Source organism: Eleutherodactylus coqui, chromosome 5, assembly GCF_035609145.1.
Source record: "Eleutherodactylus coqui strain aEleCoq1 chromosome 5, aEleCoq1.hap1, whole genome shotgun sequence".
NCBI lineage: Eukaryota > Metazoa > Chordata > Amphibia > Anura > Eleutherodactylidae > Eleutherodactylus > Eleutherodactylus coqui.
Genome location: NC_089841.1, coordinates 215,712,368 through 215,733,820, shown reverse-complemented (window position 1 = coordinate 215,733,820; position 21,453 = coordinate 215,712,368). Strand labels below are relative to the sequence as shown.

At 41.6% G+C, this 21,453-nt stretch overlaps 1 protein-coding gene across 1 annotated transcript in view; it reads left to right on the top strand.

Annotated features, from left to right (window-relative positions):
- The first annotated feature begins 14,165 nt into the window (after positions 1-14,165).
- The window catches only part of TJP2 (tight junction protein 2), a 121,599-nt gene continuing 114,311 nt past the window's right edge, over positions 14,166-21,453 (top strand). The window contains exon 1 of the mRNA XM_066604196.1: positions 14,166-14,403. The gene's annotated coding sequence lies outside the window, so the exon portion shown is untranslated. The remainder of the gene's footprint in view (positions 14,404-21,453) is intronic.

Below are 21,453 nucleotides of genomic sequence, written 5' to 3'. Positions count from 1 at the left end.
AATACAGATAAAAAAGGAAATCCATAATAGATACATAATATCAATAAATATTATTTTAAAAAAAGCTGCGGTAGAGAATTGAAGAATTCCTCTGCTGCATCTTTTAGCTAGCGGGGGTGAAGGAAACATCTGCCGCATGTGGCAGATGTGTTCTTCATCCCTGCGGGGGTCATGGCAGCGGCAGAGGGGTAAGTATTTTTTTTTCTTTTTTTAACAATAAAATGTTTCTTTTTCAGGGAAGGGCTTATATGTAAAGCCCTTCCCTGAAAAAGAATGCAGGGGTGCCGGCAGACCATTCCCAATGGTGCACGCATGTCCTATCTTTGCAGGCACGCACCTGCAAAGTATGGACATGTGAACACATCATAGGGAATGCAATGTGGCAAACACGCTCGTGTGAAGCCACCCTAATTGATAAGTGAACAAATAAAAAGTTATAAAAAAATAAATGAATGTATAAAGAAGCGCGCAGGCACGGGTTCAATCATAAATAATAAATAGTTAATTTGATCATGTAGTGGAAAATGTGTATACTTATTAATAAAAGCAAATCAATTAGGTTATGTCAAAATAAAACATAGTCCAACGAATAAAGAAATCATCAATAGGTATGCAGACATATGAATGAGAGGATAAAATATTTACATATATAGTATTTTAATGTAATATAATAAAAGATAATGCCAAAAGCAATAATACTAAACTGTAGGACAATAAAAAGTGATATTAGACTCATAAAAAGGGATACAATGATCAATAATGGAAAATTGTTAATAGTGAAAAAATAGTAGAATTGATATGATGCAGATAAATAAGGAACAATTGAGAGAAGAGAGGAAAAAAGAAAGACAGAAAATCATCATTCAATATGCAGCCTCAATGCATTTGTTCAAAGGATTAGGAGTCAAGGTACACAATTTGAAAATCCATTAGGCTTCTTTTTGTTTCAGTCTACTTGGGAAGTTATGGGGATTCTGCTCTATTGGAATAATGGATAATAACCTGAATTCACAATTTAATTTGCTAACATAAAATGACGTGAGACACTATGAAGGATAAATGTATTCAATATATCGGACCAAAATCTATTAAGACGTTTGCATAGGGACTGTATAGTCCCGTTGCGTATTGCAGTCCGCAAGGGCATTCAATGAGATAAACAACATAGTCGGAACTGCGGTTCAAACAAGATTGGATGGTTGAGGTTTTGTATAGATATAAAAGTGTTACACCTATGGAATATGTCTTGACAACAAAGACATTGTTTGTGTAGATGACTAGGGGCAAGTATATTTCTTAGGGTTATAACTTTTTTAAAAGTTAACTTCGGGTGTTTGGGTAAATTCCAGGCAAGCCAAAGGTCACTTAGTAAGAGAGGCCAAAGTTTACCAGTATAGCTTCTACTATTTTTTGCCCAGAGTAAAGAGTAGTAATAAATTTGTGGTCAAAAGATTGTGTATTACTTGTACGTGACCCATTCTATAGGCATTCATTTTGTGTGAGGGAATTAGTTCTTGTGACTGTGTTTTTGATAAGAGACCTTGGATAGAGTTTTTGTCTAAAATGTGTTTCAAGAATCTTGACCTGTTGGTGGAAAACAGCATCTTCAGAAATTTTTTTTAACCCTCTAAATTATCCAAAAGGTACATTTACCAACCAGGGTCTATATAACACAATTAAAATCAAGACATCTAACATAGTAACATAGTATGTAAGGCTGAATGAAGACAATGTCCATCTAGTTCAGCCTGTTTATCTTCCTATGTCGTTGATCTAGAGGAAGGCAAAAAATAAAAAAAGGGAAAAGGAGCCAATTAGCCCATTTGGAGGAAAATTCCTTCCCGACTCCCTAAGGGCAATCAGACTGTTCCCTGGATCAACCCCTAATAGTTCCTACCTGCTGTATACCCGGATTAACAATTAACCTAAGATTTATATCCTGTAATATCCTTCCGCTCTGTTGACATCTAAGCTTTGATAAAAATTATTGAAAAGATAAAAACGTTGGGGTTTTCAAAACAAAAAGCTTATGTCTTGAAGAGCATATATAATCAGAAATAGTAAAGGTAATGTAAATCTCCAGACACCATATAACAATTTGCACAATAATTTGGTTCTCTTAACTTAAACTAATGTAGCAGAACCACCAATGGACATGACTGAAAAGGTAAAAGAAAACAATCATCAGGTTCTGAGGCCGTTTTGAACAAACACCACACAATAGGGAGACAAGACAGACAAGGGAAAGAAGTGGGTCACTGGGGTGACGGTACAAAAGGTTATCCCTTACTAGATATTACAAAGGTACCACTTATAGACATCAACTTGTTTGAAATGAGTTTTAATGTGTATTGCATTATCAGAACTAAGATAAACACATGAATTAGGGAACACTATTGGGAGTAGGACTGATATAATAGGATAGACCAGACTCGTTTGAATTCAGATCGGTGAAGATGTTAATGATTTCATTTATATCTACCTTCCACAAAAAGAAAAGATCATCAATATACCTCCGATAGTATACAACATTCTGTTTGACATACTGGCTTTGGTGGAGAATCTTGTGTCTGAATAAACCCATATATAGGTTGGCATACGAAGGGGCAAATTGCGTGTCCATCCTGCAGGCCTTAATTTGTTGGAAGATGGAGCTCTTAAACTTGAAGAAATTATTCTCCGAGGTGAAAGAGAGCCTCTCTAAAAGAAAGTGTTTTTGCAGCTTGACATCACAGGATCTTGTAGCAAAAAATCAACTACTGTCATTAGCCTCTTTATGTTTGGGATATTAGAATAAAGAGTCACTACGTCCAGAGTATGAAATCTAACTTTGGACCAATAAAGATCTAAGTCCTATAACTTTTGTATTAGTTGAGTGAAGTCCTTGAGATATGAGGGTAACCGTACAACCCATTTCTGTAAAGAAAGGTCAATAAAGTGACTTAAATAACTAATAAGGGACTTTATCTCTGAAAAGATCGTGAATTTTATGTATTTTTGGCAGATCATAGAAGAATAGGACAATGGTTCTCCTTCCTTACATTAAAGGGGTTGTCCCGCGAAACAAAGTTGGGGTATACACTTCTGTATGGCCATATTAATGCACTTTGTAATGTACATTGTGCATTAATTATGAGCCATACAGAAGTTATTCACTTACCTGTTCCGTTGCTGGCGTCCCCGTCTCCATGGTGCCGTCTAATTTTCAGCGTCTAATCGCCGGATTAGACGCGCTTGCGCAGTCCGGTCTTCTTCTTTTCTGAATGGGGCCGCTCGTGCCGGAGAGCGGCTCCTCGTAGCTCCGCCCTGTCACGTGCCGATTCCAGCCAATCAGGAAGCTGGAATCGGCAATGGACCGCACAGAAGACCTGCGGTCCACCGAGGGTGAAGATCCCGGCGGCCATCTTCACCAGGTAAGTAAGAAGTCACCAGAGCGCGGGGATTCAGGTAAGCACTATCCGGTTTTCTTTTTTAACCCCTGCATCGGGTTTGTCTCGCGCCGAACGGGGGGGCTATTGAAGAAAAAAAAAACCCGTTTCGGCGCGGGACAACCCCTTTAACTGTAAGAAAGTCCTTTGCTTTTTTTTACTTAATATGATCTGAGGAATTGTTGGTGATAGAAACATGGATAGAGCCTTACAACTATCCCACCAACTATCCCTCCTGTGCTTTTATACAGGAGCTATAGTCATTGAGAGAATAGAAGCAGTGCGGCTGAAGATGGCTTCTGGCCGCCTGCCTCCATTCACTGCAAACACACAGTTCATAGATGAGGCCGATAATTGCTTGGTTTTTAGTTCTGCTGAAAACCAAGGGACTCCAATAAGTGAGTGATTTCTTGCTCAATGCCCTGTTGGTCAATACTTGTACATGGGACGACCATTGCCAGAATTCGCTATTTTCAGTGGTTATTTGTATGATAATCGCCCCATGTAAAGGTACCTTAAGATCATGTTTTATGTTACAAGGGGGTGGTATTTTGCGAAATTTATTCCCGACTAATGAGAAAAAAGTGAGTCGCCAATGATGGGTGGGGTTGAAAATAGACTTAGATTTTATATCAATCCTAATGAAGAACACTGAATGATATAGATTGTTGTTTTTATATATATTGCTATGAATTTTAGTCACATATGAATCTCCTTTCCTCAAGATTCGATCTTTCATGAGAGATGGCTGCAAATTATCAAGCGCTGTTGAATCTTATCATTACTAGAAGGAGGAATGTTTGTCAGAATATCCTAAAAGAGATCAGTTCGGTCCTGCTCTTCTTGTCTCAGTTTGAGAATCATTGTGACTTTTCGCATTTTCTAGTATCTACACATGAACAGATAAAAAAAATGGTTATTGAAACTATTTTTAAAATTATGGGGCTATTCTTTCCTTGTTTTCCCCATTTGCATTTTTCGGGATGTTTATGCAATATGTATGTTCAGAATTTTTTACCTTCTACATAAAGCCAATTAGCGCAAAAGAGCAATTACCCAATGCTTGGGTCGTCTCCCGGGCTTTTTTTTTAAAGTATTCATTTTAGGTTCAAAAGGAATTTTATTAAACATTTTCCAACATACAAGTTAACATTAACAAAGGTAAAGAGAATTGGACAGGGTGGGGATGGGAAGGGGAAGTCGTGAGCATTTCTCAATATGGTGGTTTCAATGGTAGTGAGTGAGTGGGGCAGGGCAAGGCATCTTCATGATCGAGCATTGCAAGCTATTATTTCAACAGTCACACAAAGGAAGAAGCTCGACCTTCAGGGCTCGCTGAGCTGTAAGCAATCCTGGCCAACGTGTTTCCTACTGAACTGAGCAGGAGAGCTCATCTATGTTGGCGTGGGTGAGCCTCATCCAGAGCATCCATTTGACCTTTTATAAATGGGTCCAATTAGCTATGGCTTTCCCATCTTCCCCAATGAGCACCCCCCCCCCTAGTTAGACCCGTTAACTTTTCCTATTTATGACATAATCAATGCTTGTGCCAAATTTCAAGTTTCTATTACATTGGGAAGTGAGAGAATTAGATTCCGTACGTAAAATTTGAACGCTAATTCTTTTGCGCTTTGAATTGAATAATCGAGTTGGGACCCATTAACTTTTCCTATTTATGACATAATCAATGCTCGTGCCAAATTTCAAGTTTCTATGACATTGGGAAGCGAGAAAATTAGATTCCATACGTAAAATTTGGACACTAATTCTTTTGCACCTAGAATTGAATAATCGAGTTTGGACCCATTAGCTTTTCCTATTTATGACATAATCAATGCCCGTGCCAAATTCAAGTTTCTATTATATTGGGAAGCGAGAGAATTAGATTCCGTACGTAAAATTTGGACGCTAATTTTTTTGCGCTTAAAATTTAATAATCGAGTTGGGACCTATTAACTTTTCCTATTTATGACATAATCAATGCTCGTGCCAAATTTCGAGTTTTTATGACATTGGGAAGCGAGAAAATTAGATTCCGTACGTAAAATTTGGACGCTAATTCTTTTGCGCATAATATTAAATAATCGAGTTGGGACCTATTAACTTTTCCCATTTATGACATAATCAATGCTCGTGCCAAATTTCATGTTGCTACGACATCGGGAAGTGAGAGAATTAGTGGCAATGATGGAAATCGAACGATCTACGTGGGGGGTCGTAACCGTCAACGACGCTCGCGCACGCGCCATTTATCATAGAATATTTGTACTATGCCTATAATCTTCCCATGAGTGTACTCAACAACTTCCCAAAGTTTCATGGTGATCGGATGAATGGTGTAGTAGCGCATAAAGGACAAACAGACACGCACACAGACAGACACGCAGACATACATTCAATTTTATATATATAGATCTAGAGGAGAGAATTGAGGGGAAACTGATCAAGGTTGCTGACGACACAAAGCTAGGAGAGATGGCTAACACTGGAGAAGAGAGAGTCACATCTGCTCGGAATGGAATTGATCCCTAAAAAAATAAGCTTGGGATATTTTCTTGAGTATTTAAAAAACTGCTGCTAATTGTATAAGCCTTGTAGTGTCCCTAAAACTAAATATATGGTACATTTTTATTTACTATTTTGTATGGTATGAGTATTTGTTTTACAAGCAAAAAAAAAATAAAAAATTTTGAAAATCACTACATTTTTAAAATTTAAAATGTAGTTAATTTGGGCTCTTCAGTAAATTTCGTCCTTTTTGTAACAATAATTTTATATACTGTATATTCCGGCGTATAAGGTGACGAGGCGTATAAGACGACCCCCCAACTGTCGCCTTATACGCCTGGAATACAGAGTTAAAAAAAAAAGCATTAATCCCCTCCCCCAGCATTCTGCGGCGCTGCTGCAGGCTGTTGCTCCCTCCTCGTCCCCGACAGAGCATTGCTTTCTGAATGCGGGGCTTGAAATCCCTGCCTCCAGAAAGCTAATGCTGTGATTGGCTAACCTACGCGCTGTCAGCCAATCACAGCCATTCAATTACATCATTGAATGGCTGTGATTGGCTAACTCACATGGCGTCAGCCAATCACAGCCATTCAACATTGAATGGCTGTGATTGGCTGACGGCGTGTGTGTTAGCCAATCACAGCGTTAGCTTTCTGGAGGCGGGAATTTCAAGCCCCGCATCCAGAAAGCAATGCTCAGTCGGGGACGAGGAGGGAGCGACAGCTTGCAGCAGCGCCGCAGAATTCCGGGGGAGGTGAGTACTGCTTTTTTCTTTTTGACCCTTTTTTTTGTATAGTCGGCATATAAGACGACCCCCGACTGCAGAACAGATTTTTCGGGGTTAAAAGGTCATCTTATACGCCAGAATATACGGTACATTTTAACGTTTATAGCAAGGAGGCATATGCTAAGTCCAACATAATGATTATGATATTAGCAAAATGATAATTCAATTAACGTTCTAAATGATGAGAACTCTTAGATTATATATAGATATGAGCGAGCACGCTCGTTTAAGGCTGCTACTCGATCGAGCAGCATGCAGGGGAAGTGGCGGGGGGAGAGAAAGATCTCTCCCCCCCCCCCCACATGCTGCTCAGGCGAGTACACAGCTACTCGATAAGACTGCTACTCGATCAAGTAGTAGCCTTAAACGAGCGTGCTCGCTCATCTCTAATTATATTTAAATGTCCTCATACGAGAGATTGCTAATTTAATAATGGCCTGGCCAGGGAATTTGGGCTTTTACCACCAGCATAAAGTGGGTTACAAAAAAAATCTTACAATCACTCAGATAAGTTAAAGCATTCTAATTTTATTACCACATAAATTGAGATCTCAAATTTGAAAAATTGGGCGAACTCTAAAATTAGCTGCAGTGATAAGCTGTTAGTAAGAGGACAACTCCTTTATATGGATCAGGAATTAGTTATGTCTCTATGTGGTAAAACTAACCTTCCTCTAGATGATATAAGACTATTGCCAACCAATCATCTCTGCCCTTTCTTGCAGTTGGATGGAATTTGCATACTGGCTGTGACATACAGTGGATATAAAAAGTCTACACACCTCTGGTAAAATGCCATTTTTTGCCATGTTAAAAAAATTTGACAAATATGAATAATTTCAGATTTATTTCCATCTACAAAGTGACCCGTTATCTGTACAATGCCATTGTCTAAAGCAAAATTAAATCATTTAGGGTGGAAAAATAACACCCTCTTATATTGGGGGATGTGGTTTTGTTCTGAATTAGCCAATCACATTTAAACTCATGTTAGATAGTAGTCCTTACTCCGCTGACATTATTTACAGGGATTCAGATTCACCCCATATAAAGTTCAGCTCTTCTAGGAGGATTTTCCTGACATTTTCTTAGTTGCCTTTTTCAGCAAAAGCCATGGTCTGTAAAGAGCTTGTTGTCGTTGTTGTTAGCCGTTTAGTCGTTGACGACCCTTGACGACCATAAAGGCTCCCAAGCTTCATGTTTTTCGGTTTTGCACTGCTTCTATCAATTGTGTGATATCCATGCCAGTAGCAGCTTTGACAGTATCAAGCAATCAAGTTCTTTGGTGGCCAGGTCTTGTTTTGCCACTGATCTGTCCAAACATTATAAATATTTCTAGGAACTCTGCTTGCTAGTTACATGGCCAAAATATGTGAGTCTGAGTCTCACATATTTCGGCCATGTAATGTAATGGATATCACACAACTGAAAGAAACAGTACATAACCAAGAAACATAGAGGGAGGGAGCCTTTAGGGTCGCGGAGGATCGTGAACAACTAAACGTTTAACCACAATAACAACAAGCTCTTTACGGACCCTGGCTTGTGCTGAAAAATGCAACTAAGAAAATGGCAGGAAAATTCTCCCAGAAGAGCTGACTTTGATATGTGGTAAAGAGCTTCCAACACATCAAAGGGATCTAATTGTTGAAAGGTATCAGTCAGGAGAAGGGTGCCAAAAATTGCCAAGGCATTACATATATAATGGAACACCCTCTCCCTGATTAATATCAATGTCAAACTATTTTCCAAAATCATGGCGAATAGGCTAGGCCCATTTCTGCCCTTGATTATACACAATGATCAGGTGGGTTTCATCCCGGGAAGAGAGGCCAAAGATAATACTAATAAAACTCTCCTCCTGTTATCAAGAGCCCTTACGCTAAAACAACCGCTCTGCCTACTCTTGGTTGAAACTTGTCACCGAAAGGACCAAAAATAATAAAACTTAGCTTTTATTGATTTTTAAATAATAAAAAGGCGTCCTTATATTTTCTCATATGTGCTAGAAGTCACACAATAATTAAAAACAGTAGGGCTTAGATATATAGATGAACACTGCTCTGTCCCAACAATCTAGGTGCATTAGCCGGGAATCGAACCCGGGCCTCCCGCGTGGCAGGCAAGAATTCTACCACTTCTACCACTTTTGTATTCCCTGATGTCTTTTTCTATCCAGGGTTACTCAGATTTCTATTTGTCAATGACTTGCACCACCAGATGTTTATTAAAGTGTGGTGAAGCACTCACTGTCAATGACCTTGAACACTTTTAATTCTCTATCACAGGGTAGGCCTGATGTCCTCTGATTAGTCACGGTACAGTGATGTCTGTTAATTTACAGTCAGTAATATTGTACCTGACACACATTTACTAGTACTGTCGTCCCATTTATAACAGTTGCTCATTAATATTGCTTGGGTCGTATTTGTTCTTATTATTTCTAGAACAATATCGCGGTGATTGATTTATATAGAAATCACCCCGATATGTCACCATTAGGTGTTAAGTCCGGAGTATGTTTTTGTATAATGCAGACCCAAGCTTATATTGGCTTGATACTCTATGGTATTCCCTTATGCCTATGACTGATCGCATGAGCCATTCATTTCTTATGGCTCATGTGATTATATACCAAGGTTAATTGCAACCAGACGACAGTTTCAGTGATTATCAAGGATAGAGATAAGTTGTTCCAAATAATAGTGTGTTTTCACTGTGTTCTCTCTCCTACTTATACATAGGCTCTATTCCGGAGAGATGATGCTCCCACTTGTATAAGTGATTATTACAGGTAGAACGTATATAAGATGAATAAAGACAGTGGCTGCTACTCTTGGTTGATGCCAAAAAGGCATTTGACCAGGTGCATTGGGGTTTCCTGCGTGTCACCCTTGAGCGGATTGGCTTAGGTCCCAGGTTCCTGGGTAAAGTGGTGGCTCTATACTCAGGCCCTATTGCCTAGGTAAGGGTTAATGGTCTTTTATCTGAACCATTTTTGAATAAAAATGGAACCCGACAAGGCTGCCCACTGTCCCTGATGTTATATGCAATCGTAATGGAACACCTGCCAATAGCTCTTTCGAACAAACCAGACATACGTAGCATCACCATTGGCCAGGAACAATATAAAATAGCCTTATATGCTAATGGCCTCCTTATGTATGCCTTGCAGCCTCAGACTTCTCTCACTGTCATTTTGAGAGAATTTGAATGCTTTGGTCATCTCAGCAATTTTAAGGTTAACATGAACAAGGCTGAAGCTCTGAACACATCTCTTCCGGCAGAGGGGGTCGAACAACTAGCCAATCATTCCCCCTTTAAGAGGAGGCCCTCAAGGTGCCCATGTATCAGTTGAATTGTCTCAGTTATTTCAATTAAATTATGCCCCATTGCTGTATAAAAACAACCTGAGAGCTGAACACCCATGCCAGAAAACACCTGTCATGGTTTGGACAAATCAACGTTCTTAAGATGGACATAGTCTCCCGATTCCTCTACCTTCTCCAAATGCTCCCTATTAGGGTCCTGGCTCAGTATTTCAAGCAAGTCCAGGCAGTCTTTCGTAGATTCGTTTGGGGGGGAAGAGGGAGTAGATAGAGCTACCGCACTCTATGTCACCATAAGTCACGTGGAGGGGTGGGGGCCTCAGACCCTAATCTCTACTACTTTGCAGCCATACTTACTAGAATGCTCGAATGGCATTTTTGTTCAAAATCCAAACAGTAGGTGGAGGTAGAGAGGACCATGATCGGATCTAATATACAGACCTTACCTTGACTTTTCCCCAGAGATAGACCCCCCTCTACATCGTATTCCCCACTCGCAGCGAACTGTCTGGATATCTGGGACAGTTTGATATCTAGCGGGAGCCTCCCAGTGCTCAAAGGAGCCCTGGCCCCTCTTATCCATAATCCTGGAATTATGCCACCTGAGACACATGGAGGAACTCATAGCGGAAGATCACCTAGAGTGTGGCGACCCACTGGGAAAATGGATGACAGGATCTCTAGTTCCAGGAATTCTTGGAGTAGGTGAGCCAATATGGACACGAACATAGGGGAGAGTAGGCACCCTCCTATGCAGGTATTCCTCTCATTCCATCCCTTTTACCCCCTCCCCCTCCTTCCTCTCTTTCTTTCCTGATATTTTCTTTTCTTATCTTTCTCCTATGTTTCTCTCTTTTAGATATAGGCAGGCCACTGTTGAACATATTAAAGTGTTACATTCTAGTCAGTGTTATTTTGACACGACATAGGGCTATGGACACTGTGTTTGCATTAATGCTGCTATAACAAGTGGCAGTGGGATCTCTAGAGGTCTCCTTCTAAGGCTCCAGCCAAAAAAACTTACAGCTAATGGACTATACCTGCCTGATATGCATATGCTGAACTGGTGTTATAATTTTGAACACAGTATTCCATATACTTATGCTGTTAAATAATAATAAAATAGTTTAAACATGTAAATGTAGTGAAAACGGTCATTAAGAAGGGGATTAAACATTAACCTTTTCCAATCCACTGTCTGATGTCTGAAGACATTCTGATTTGAAGGCTGTACAGCTCCGATGTCGGAAGACGTCCGTCAGGGTATTCTTACTGTATATTACTGGCTGCTCTGTTGTCGAAGGGCCTCTCAAGAATGTCCCATACCGCAGTACTGGCTCTAGCCAGCAGATGGTGCCATTGTATAATGGCAGAAAGAGAAAGCCCACAAGGAAACCCTGAATCCAAAATTAGATTGCAAAGGGTTAAAGGGGATGCAGGAATTTTTGGCAAGTACTGGTTGTGTAGTGTGACAACCATATTCTTCATATGTCTGGGCTGTGGGGTAGGATTGTAAGTCGGAAGCATTTTCTAGCAAAGAAAAACATCCATGTCTGGCTATGTTTTGCCAAAACCTACATCAAGCATATGGGAGAACGTGTTATCATCTGATGAGACCAAGGTTGAACTTTTTGGCCATAATTGCAAAACGTAGATTTGGTGCAAAGCCAACATTGTACATCATTAAAATAATACCATACCCTCAGTAAATCATGGTGGAGGCAGCATTATGCTTTGGGGCTGGTTTTCTGCTGCAGGGACTGGGGCTTTAGTCAAGGTGGAGGGAATTATGAACAGTTCCAAATCAGTCTATTTTGGCACAAAAAGTTCAGGCCTCTGCTAAAAAGCCAAAGATAAAGTAAAGAAATTTCACCTTTCAGCACGACAACAACTCAAAACATACCTCCAAATCAACAAGAGAATGGCTTCGCCAGAAGATGATCAAAGCTTTGGAGTGGGCCAACCAGAGTCCAGATCTGAACCCCATTGAGGATCTGTGGGTTGTCCTGACGAGGGCGCTACACACAAGATGCTCTCACAATCTTACAGATTTGCAAGGAAGAGTGGGCAAAGATTACCAAGTCAAGATGTGCCATGCTGATAAATACCTACCCAGAAAGACTAAATGCAGTCAAAGTCAAAGGGTACATCAAAAATGTATTAGTTTTAGGGTGTGCATATTTATGCTACTACAGTATTTTCCTCTCCAAAAGATTTGAATTTGTTTCTCAATGGAATTGCACAGATAACGGGTCGTAGTGAAGGTGGAAATGAATCTGAAATGATTAGAGATGAGCGAACGTACTCGTAATGAGTACTTACGCACCCGAGTACCGCCATTTTCGAGTACTTCAGTACTCGGGCGTAAAGATTCGGGGGGCGCCGGGGGGCGGGGAGAGGCGCGGCGGTGCGGGGGGTAGCAGTGAGGAACAGGGGGGAGCCCTCTCTCTCTCCCTCTCCCCCCCACTCCCCACTGCTACCCCCCGTGCCGCCACGGCGCCCCCCGAATCTTTACGCGCGAGTACCGCTGTACTTGAAAATGGCGGTGCTCGGGTGCGTAAGTACTCGTAATGAGTACGTTCGCTCATCTCTAGAAATGATTCATCTTTGTTGGAATTTTTAACATGACAAAAATATGGCATTTCACCAGGGGTGTGTAGACTTTTTATATCCACTATACAGGGCACCACCTGCAGCCTCTCCTGTGACTTTCACTTTGCCAGGAACTTGTTAAAGGGAATATATCATCTATATTTTTTATGAAAACCAATTAGTGAAACATTTTCCTAATCTGCTTTTATTTTCTGATGGTAGAATTTTTGATGTTGTTGTCTATACATGACTATGGGGGCGACCACTTTCTTGAGCTGCATTAATCAGCATTTAGAGATGTGCTTTACAGCAGCTTCATGGGCCATTCACACACTGGACAAGGGCTGACCCACTGACTAGTATAGGAGACTGTTCTAGACTTCTCTGTGACCTGCGCAGAGATCGTTTTGCAGGGAGGAGGAGTGCTTATACCTACCGTATTGTGAATGGTAGACCCTCTGTTATCTACATATAGGCGTTATCTCTCAGTGTAATCCTGCCTGTGATGATGAGATGACTGCTGCAAAGCTTTTTCTACAGAACAGAAGTATCAGACTAGTATTAGGCTCTGTGGTCAGTGTGACAAATGCTGGATTTTTTAGAAATATAGATTGTGAGATTTGTGACCAAAAATAAAACAACATCACCAAAAATTCTTTAATAAATATGATTTGTATAATGGGTCATTTTTTAATTACACCCTCCCTATAAGACTGTTAAATGATTTATATTACTCTAGCTTCTGACTAATAGGATCTTGCCACACCTTCCTTTGTTATGCCCAGGCAAGACCTCATGTGATACTTAGTCAACAATGCTTTTAGTCAAGGGTGCTATTGCCTGCAGACAATGATTTCCACAATCAAGATGGAGAACGGAAGCTTTATTACTCTCCTCCAAACAGCAAAAATTGCATATAGGATAATAGAAGAATACTATATAAAATGGACCATGTTAGGAAATATGGGATTAGTTTCATGTCTCTGCTTGAGTACTCACATTAGTTATTGTATAACAGTGTTTTCAGTATCTAAAACTTTTGCCTTTAATTTTAAGGCTTGTTTTCTAAAAAAAAAATAAAAAATCCTTAAAAATCGAAGACAATCCAAGTTTTTACTTCCTATTCCCCAAAGCAAGGCACAGGTTTCTAGGAATCACAAGTTTTGTAAAAGTTTTTGAAGTTTATTTCTCATACTTGTACCCATACTAACTTGATCTCTGACAATGAAAGTTACTTTATACCAGATCCAAGCATTTCTTTGTTATGACGATGGGATTATATGACACCCATGTCATATAGGTGAAGGACTTTTTTACAGAAGTCTTCCTGTTTAAGGCCAACTTTACTCTCCTTGTGAGTTTCTACTTGCTACTCACCGCAACAGTGTATGTATTGTTAGCAGTATAGAAACTGATTAGGCGCAGCCTTTTGTTATGAAGTTAACTAATTGCCAAGCCAGAGTTAAGAATGATACCTATGACCTATAAACACCTCCCCTTTACACAGGCTGTGCGCTCCGGCTCATACACTGTTCTGCAAACAGGAAGCTTCCTGGCTCTTATTCTCCACCCTGGCTGCTCCAGGCAGCACACACCCTTTCCAGTCCAACCTTAAATCACAAGGCTCCCTAAGGAAACTTTTCCAGAGAAAAAGAAAATCTGGATATTTTTCAGTATTTGCCGTCTGTCCGTCCGTTGTACTTTGGCTACTTCATTTCATGCTGTAGTATAGACTGCAAAGACTTTCAGGAAGTGCAAGGTGAGTACAAACCTGTCAATATGGCTTCAGGTTAGAGTATCTGTTCTGAACTGAATCCCGGTGGTGCATGTTAATGTGACATTGTCATTGGATATGTGAGAACGTTGTCGGCATATTATTTACAACATGTGATAGAATTGTGAAAAAGTTATTGTATGAAATGCTATAATTCATAGAATGGAGCAGGTTACTAAACATGAAGTTGTAATGACTTTTGCTTTAAAGATCATTACAGTGTCAGTTTTCTTATCCGTGATTGAATTTATATGTTTATCACTATTTAGTGCATTATTTAAAGTTGAGGCAAGAACTTTTTGGACAGTGACACATCCATCTGTACAGTGAAGTTATTATAGGTTTTGTCTCATTTGACTGAATCTGATAGCTGTGTAACCCTAGTATTCATCTTGCTACATCTATCTACAAGTTGAGCTTGAAGAAAGCCGCCAGGTCAAAATGTCGCTGTCTGTTGTGATGGGAGAATAAACTACTTTTTTCTACTGTATCTTCATATGCTGCCAGCCCTATATTTGCTACACCTATCTACAGCCACATGAGTAAACACCATTGAGCTAAGTCCATTGGCAGCCATACACACCCATGCCATGGCACCACCTCTACCATGTGTGACAGATGATGTAGTATGCTACAGATCGTGATCCCTTCCTTTTATTCTTCATACTGTTCTCTTACCACCGTTCTGGTACAACTTAATTGTGGTCTCCTACGCCCCAATAAATCTTGTTCCAGAACTGAGCTGCTTTTATAGATACATTTTAACTGGAATTTCGGTAGTTGAGCGTTACCAGTGGTTTGCATCATGACATCAACTCTCCGTATTTAGATTCATGAAGATATCTCTTGATTGAAGAATGACAATCATAAGTCTATGAGGGGTTTCACATATGTGCTCGCGGTTTTGTTTTTCTGCTCGGTTTGGGGAGCAGGAAAGGGGAATCCCCGCAGCTGAAAGGCTCCATCTCAGGACGGAACCGAACGGCACTGGATGGACCCTATTGACTATAACGGGGACCTTCTGCTTTCCACCCAGTTGCCCGGCTCTTGGACAGAAGAAAAAGCACTACATGCATGCAGTGCTTTTTCTTCCGGCACTTTGAGCCGGATCTGTCAAGGAACCTCCGGCCGGAGGTTCAAACGTAGATGTGAAACCAGCTTATCTCCTTGAGAATGTTCTTCATATGATTAGATGTGATGAAAGGGTTCTCTTTGTCAAGGTAGGAATTCTGTTATCATCCAGTTTAGTTATCTTCTGTGCTCTTCCAGGCCATTTGGGTGTTACTGAGCTCACCAGTGCTTTCCTTCTCTTTAAAAATGTACCATAGTTGGCGATTCCTACTTTCTACTGCCTCTGATATGATTTGTGACTTTTTTTCTGCCAAATGGTCCCTTTACACTACCCAATAGTCAGGCGAACCAGTCTTTGGAGGAACACTCGGGCCCAATAATTGGCAAGCTGATTGCCGAACTAATGTAACAAGCACGGATCAACATATATGCCCATTGGCACTTATTTTCTCTTTAAACAGGCCGAGATGGTTTGTCCATATAGGCTGGCTGTACATCTCCCTATTCATATGGAGAGGGGTACAGCTGATCAATGAGCATTTTTATACTCGCATAAACAAGCCAATCAGCCAACAAACAAGCATTTACTTCTTTGTCAACTGATCGTTGGTCCCATTACATGGCCCGATTGATGGGTTAACAAGCGTTCTGAGGATGGCTCAGCCCCAATACTTGTATAAAAGGACCATAAGTATAGCCTCTTTCACTTGCATTGACAACGCTTTGGACTAAATATTGAGAGTTTTCATTAACAGCTGCAAATGCTAAATACAAACTCGGAATCAACTTCAGATCTTTTATCTCTTCTATCTGTCATGAAATGATGAGAAAACAGGCCACACTGGACATTAAAACTGCTTATCAGTCAGACGTCCAATTACTTTCTAACTTTTGAAAATGGAGGGACTATGTAAAAAATGTCTGTAATTCCTGAACTGTTAATACAATAGTTTTGTTAAATCCCTTGAATTACAGCTGAAAATCCACACTTCAATCACACCTTGTCTCAAACCCATTGTGGCGATGTACAGAAAGTGAAATTATAATAATTGTGTCACTGTCCAAATACTTCTGGCCCTAAGGGTGCATTCCCACGAACGTATATCGGCTCGGTTTTCAGTTCCGAGAATTAGCCCTGCCCCCGTCCCGCCTCTCCCCATTGCAAATAGTGCAGAGGGGTGGAGAGGAGGCAGAGAGGGGGCGGGAGTTCAGTTCCTGCTCCTGGCTCTTCCATCCTCCCCCCTCCCCCCCCTGCACACGAGGACAACGTATATCGGCTCGGCGTGAAAACCGAGCTGATTTACGTTCGTGGGAATGCACCCTAAAGGTGCTTTTAGACTGAACGATTATAGTTAAAAAAATTGTTCAAACGACGAAAGTGTACGATAATCGTTCGACCTAAATGTGCGCCAACGACCGAACGACAAACAATAATCGTTCACTTTTTGCTCAAATTTCAGTTTATGCGGCATAAAAGTCATTGTTGGCTCATTCGCTTATCGTTCGGTTTAAACAGCGCTCGTTCAGTCCTTCTCAGTCCCTTTTACAGCGAATGGGAAAGACTGAAAGACTTCTCGTTTGACTAAGCCACGGATGTATCTGCCGGTCTAAACTAGCTGCACAAGCGAATGAGCTAACTCTGTCATCATTCGCTCATTCAAATGATAATTCGACTCATCTAAAAGTACCCCTACTGTATATTCATTCAGTTTAGTATGCACTCAACTGGTCTAGCTACATAATTGAACAGGTTCCAGCATGCAGACTGATTACTGAGCTCCTCTGGCTGATATTCCAAAGTTGAACAGGAATTGCTAAGGAAGAGTCTATTCAAGTTAATCATCTAGTTTAGTGTTAATGTATGCTGATGGCTAAACAGATATACTGTAGCTTTTATTATGGCAGCTGCATGCAACAGTGTTTATGTAGGATATATAGTATTACAAGAACTGCCTAAGTGTTAGATATTTGCATTCACAAAACATGAGTAAATGTGTTTTCACATCTGCGCTGGGGATTCAGGTTCCTGCTCCGTTCGGGCAGCAGGAAAAGGGAATCCCCACGACTGAATGATTACGTCTGCGGACAGAACCGAACGGACCCCATTGACTATAATGGGGTCCACCCGCTTTCTGCCCAGCTGGTTGGCTTTTGTAGCGCTTTTTCTTCTAGTATTTTGAGCTGGATCTGTGATGGAACCTGGAGGTTCTGGCGCAGATGTGAAACCACCCTAATATCTGTAGAATCAAGGCATTAAAGGGGGACAGCATATCTATACGGCCTCCTGTCCACAGGCGATATGTCACTGCGTTATCCGCGGCGATAATCCAGCTGTGGGTAACGCAGTGAACGCTTTCCATAGACTTAACTATGGAAAGCGCAGCCCAATGTCCACGAGCGGAGAATCATAGCGATTGTCCACTCGGGGGATTCAAATCCGACATGCCGCGATTTGCCGCGGTCAGCCTATCTATCAGATAGGCTCACCGCAGAGACCTGTCTTTTCCCCCCCCCCCTGCTCCCCCATAGTGGAATATTGCTAGCGATATTCTGCCTCGGCCGTGGACAGGCAGCCTACGACAAACTTTTTAACACAATGGGGTTAGATACGGTGGCTCAGCTCTATGAACAATAATAGTTGTAAATAATGCAGTTAGATATCAGCACTATAAAGTGATAGTGATTACATCGCAGGTACTTCCCATGATCACAGCTGATGTACTCTTCAATGGGAATTCCTCATTTTACCTTTCCTTCTATTTGGGCCCAGACCGCCATTAAAGACAAATTTCAGCGAAGATTTGACTCCTACCCCTAATGCCCCCCATAGTAAAATGGCCCTTCAGTGCCCCTCAAAATAGAGCCTCCGCTGTGCCCCCACAAATAGAGCCCCTTTATTCCCCCTAAAGTATTAATGCCTCCTCTGTGCCCTTACAGAGAGGCCGCCTGCAGACGGCCGGGTCGGATCCGGCTGCGAGAATTCTTGCCGCAGGACCTGACCCAAGCCCCTGCAGAGAGCAGCGTGTACTCACCCCCGCCCCGCAGCTCCGACTCTTTCATTTGCCGGCTGCCGGCTAGCCAGCGCATGCGCAGACTGGAGCGGGCGACCGGTGAGTGACGTTTCTGTGCGGGGCTCGAAAATAGAACATGCTGCGGTTCTAACGCAATCCTATGGCAGCTTCCAAGGGCGGAAATTCCGCGGGAAATCCCGCCGCAGAATTTCCGCCCGTCTGCAGGCGGCCTAATAGAGACCCATAAGTGCCCTACAAATTAAACATAATTCAATGAATAGAAGCTCTCTGTGCCCACCCAAGTAACAGTGCCCCCTGTAAGTCCCCTCAAAGTATTAGAGCCACCACAGTGCTCATACAAAGTAATAGAGGCCCTTAAAAGTAATAGACCCTCTTAAAGTAACTGAGCCCTTCTGTGCCACTCCAAGTGAAACTTCCCCGTCTAGGCTCCTTAAAGTAACAAAACACCTCTGTGCCTTCCAATAAAAGTGCTCTTTTTGAACCCCCTGAAAGAAACAAGAGCCCCTGTCTGCCCCAAGTAAAGGTGCTCCTACTGAATGCTACCAGATTAATAGATCCCTCTGTTCCCATTTTTTACATCTCCACCCCAAATTAAAGTAGCCCCTTTCTGATCCCCCCCCCTCCCCCCCCCGAGATGCTGGCTGGCAAACTTTAGCCTGGGGGCAAGCACACAACACTAGCCCATAAGAAGTAGAAGCAGGTGCATAATGCAAATAGAATACCAAAAACAAACAGAACATAAATACAGCTTCAGAACCAAGTTTATAACATGAATACTGCCGTAGAACCAAGCCCACGACATGAATACAGCACCAGAACCAAGTTCATAAATACAGCATCGGAAACAAGCTCAGTACAGAGATCAGTTGCAAAGTCAAATTAACACCCTGCCAAAAAAGTTGGTAGCGTGAGAAGTTACACCTCCCAAGATAAAAAAATTACCAGAATACCCATTTTTAGGTTATTTTTTCTATTGATGACTGCTAAGTCATCAATAGAGGATCATTGGGGACTGCCATTCAGATCCCCGCTGATGAGCTGATTCCCGAGGCCGTTATCACTGTGGTCAGCACAGGAAGCAGAAACATCTGACCACAGTGCAGTGGCCTGGGTTGGCACTGCAGGCACAGCTTTCATTAAATTCAACCTGTATGACAGCAAATGATCAGTGCGCATCTGAACAGCAGATCCTCGCTGGACATCTATTGATGACCTGTCGTCATCCATAGAAAAAATAAAAAAATCCTCGAATACCCCTGTAACAATTGTTTAGCAAACAGAGATGCTGCCACACATCATCTCTCTGAAGATCATACCAGTGACTTCGGTACTCGTCAGACCCATCAGAGGGAAGGTAAACTAACAGTGAAGTGACTAACAAGTGGTGCGTTTTTTGATTGGAGTTGTTCTCTTTCTTTTCCTCTTCATGTGGACCGGACAGCCAGGATGATTTCTTGTCCATTTGTCATCTCTAAACAGTTTGTTGCACAAATATCTACTGCTCATCGCTTCTGCAGCCCAGTCGCACACTGTGCCCGTGAAAATAACTGTTGCATATCATCTTGCCTGTATAAATGTAGGCCGTACTCTGTGCCACCTGAGTAGACATGTGGCTCTTCTTGTGCCCCCTGATTAAAAAGTGCCTTTGTCCCAAATAAACTAAGAGATCTATAAATATACACAACCCCCAAGTCCAAAAAAGTCCAAAAAAGTTGGGATGCTGTGAAAAAAAAGGATAGCAATGATTTGGAAATTTTTTATAACCGTATTTTATTCCCAATAGAACATATCAGAAGGTGGAAGGGAGACATTTTTCCATTTCATTTTTAAAAAAAACTAACTCCTTTAGTAATTGCTGGCAGCAACACATCTCAGAAAAGTTTGGCCAGGACCGTGTCTACCATTGTGTAGCATCTCCCCTCCTCTTACAACAGTCTGTAAACCTCTGGGAAGTGAGGAGACCAATTGCTGGAGTTTTGGGAGAGGAATGTTGTCCCATTCTTGTCTGATGTAGGATTCTAGCTGCTCAACAGTTCTTGGTCTTCTCTGCTGGATTTTTCTATTCATAATGCGCCAAATGTTTCCTGTTGGTGAAAGTTCTGGACCGCAGGTCGATCGGTTCAGCACCTCGACTCTTCTTCTATGAAGCCATACTGTTGTGGTGGATGCAGTATGTGGTTGTCTTGTTGAAATATACCAGGCCTTCCCTGAAAGAGACGTCGTCTGGGTGGGAGCATATGTAGTTCTACAACCTCTATATACTGCTCAGTAATAATAGTGCCTTCCATGATGTGTAATTTTCCCTTGCCATAGGCACTAATGCAACCCATTACCACCAGAGATGGAGGCTTTTGTACTGTGAACAACTCTTATCTATCAGTTTCTGCAGGCTATCGTTTTACACATGGCCAAGCCAGTAAGGATGTAGTGGAATAAACAATGCCAGGAGAAGGAGACATGGGAGCTCTGGGGAAGCCATGAAGGAATCCTTCAGAGCTGAGGCAGTACATCTATGGTCCTGTTCACATCTGTGCCTGGGGCTCCGGGTGTAGTTCGGCTCCACCCTCAGAACCAAACAACAAAAATACCAGAGCCCAGATGCCATTGACTATAATGGGGCATGTTTACCAGACGAAATAGTGCAGCATGCTACACTATTTTGTCCAAGCTTTTCTGCCGGGTCTAAATGGTACCTCTGATGCAGATGTGAATTGGGCCTAATAGTAACACTTCTACTGGTGCAGCAGACATTACACTGCTCAGGTAACCTACTGGTCCTGCAGGTGCAGAGCATACACTTCCAGGTGCTGCTGAGTGCAATTATATGCATATATTACTAATCCTGTGACCCCCCCTGACTCCATACAGCATCCTCTGGGCATAGCATATCCAATTAGCACAGAAACCCCTAGTAGCACAATTTAAGCAGTTC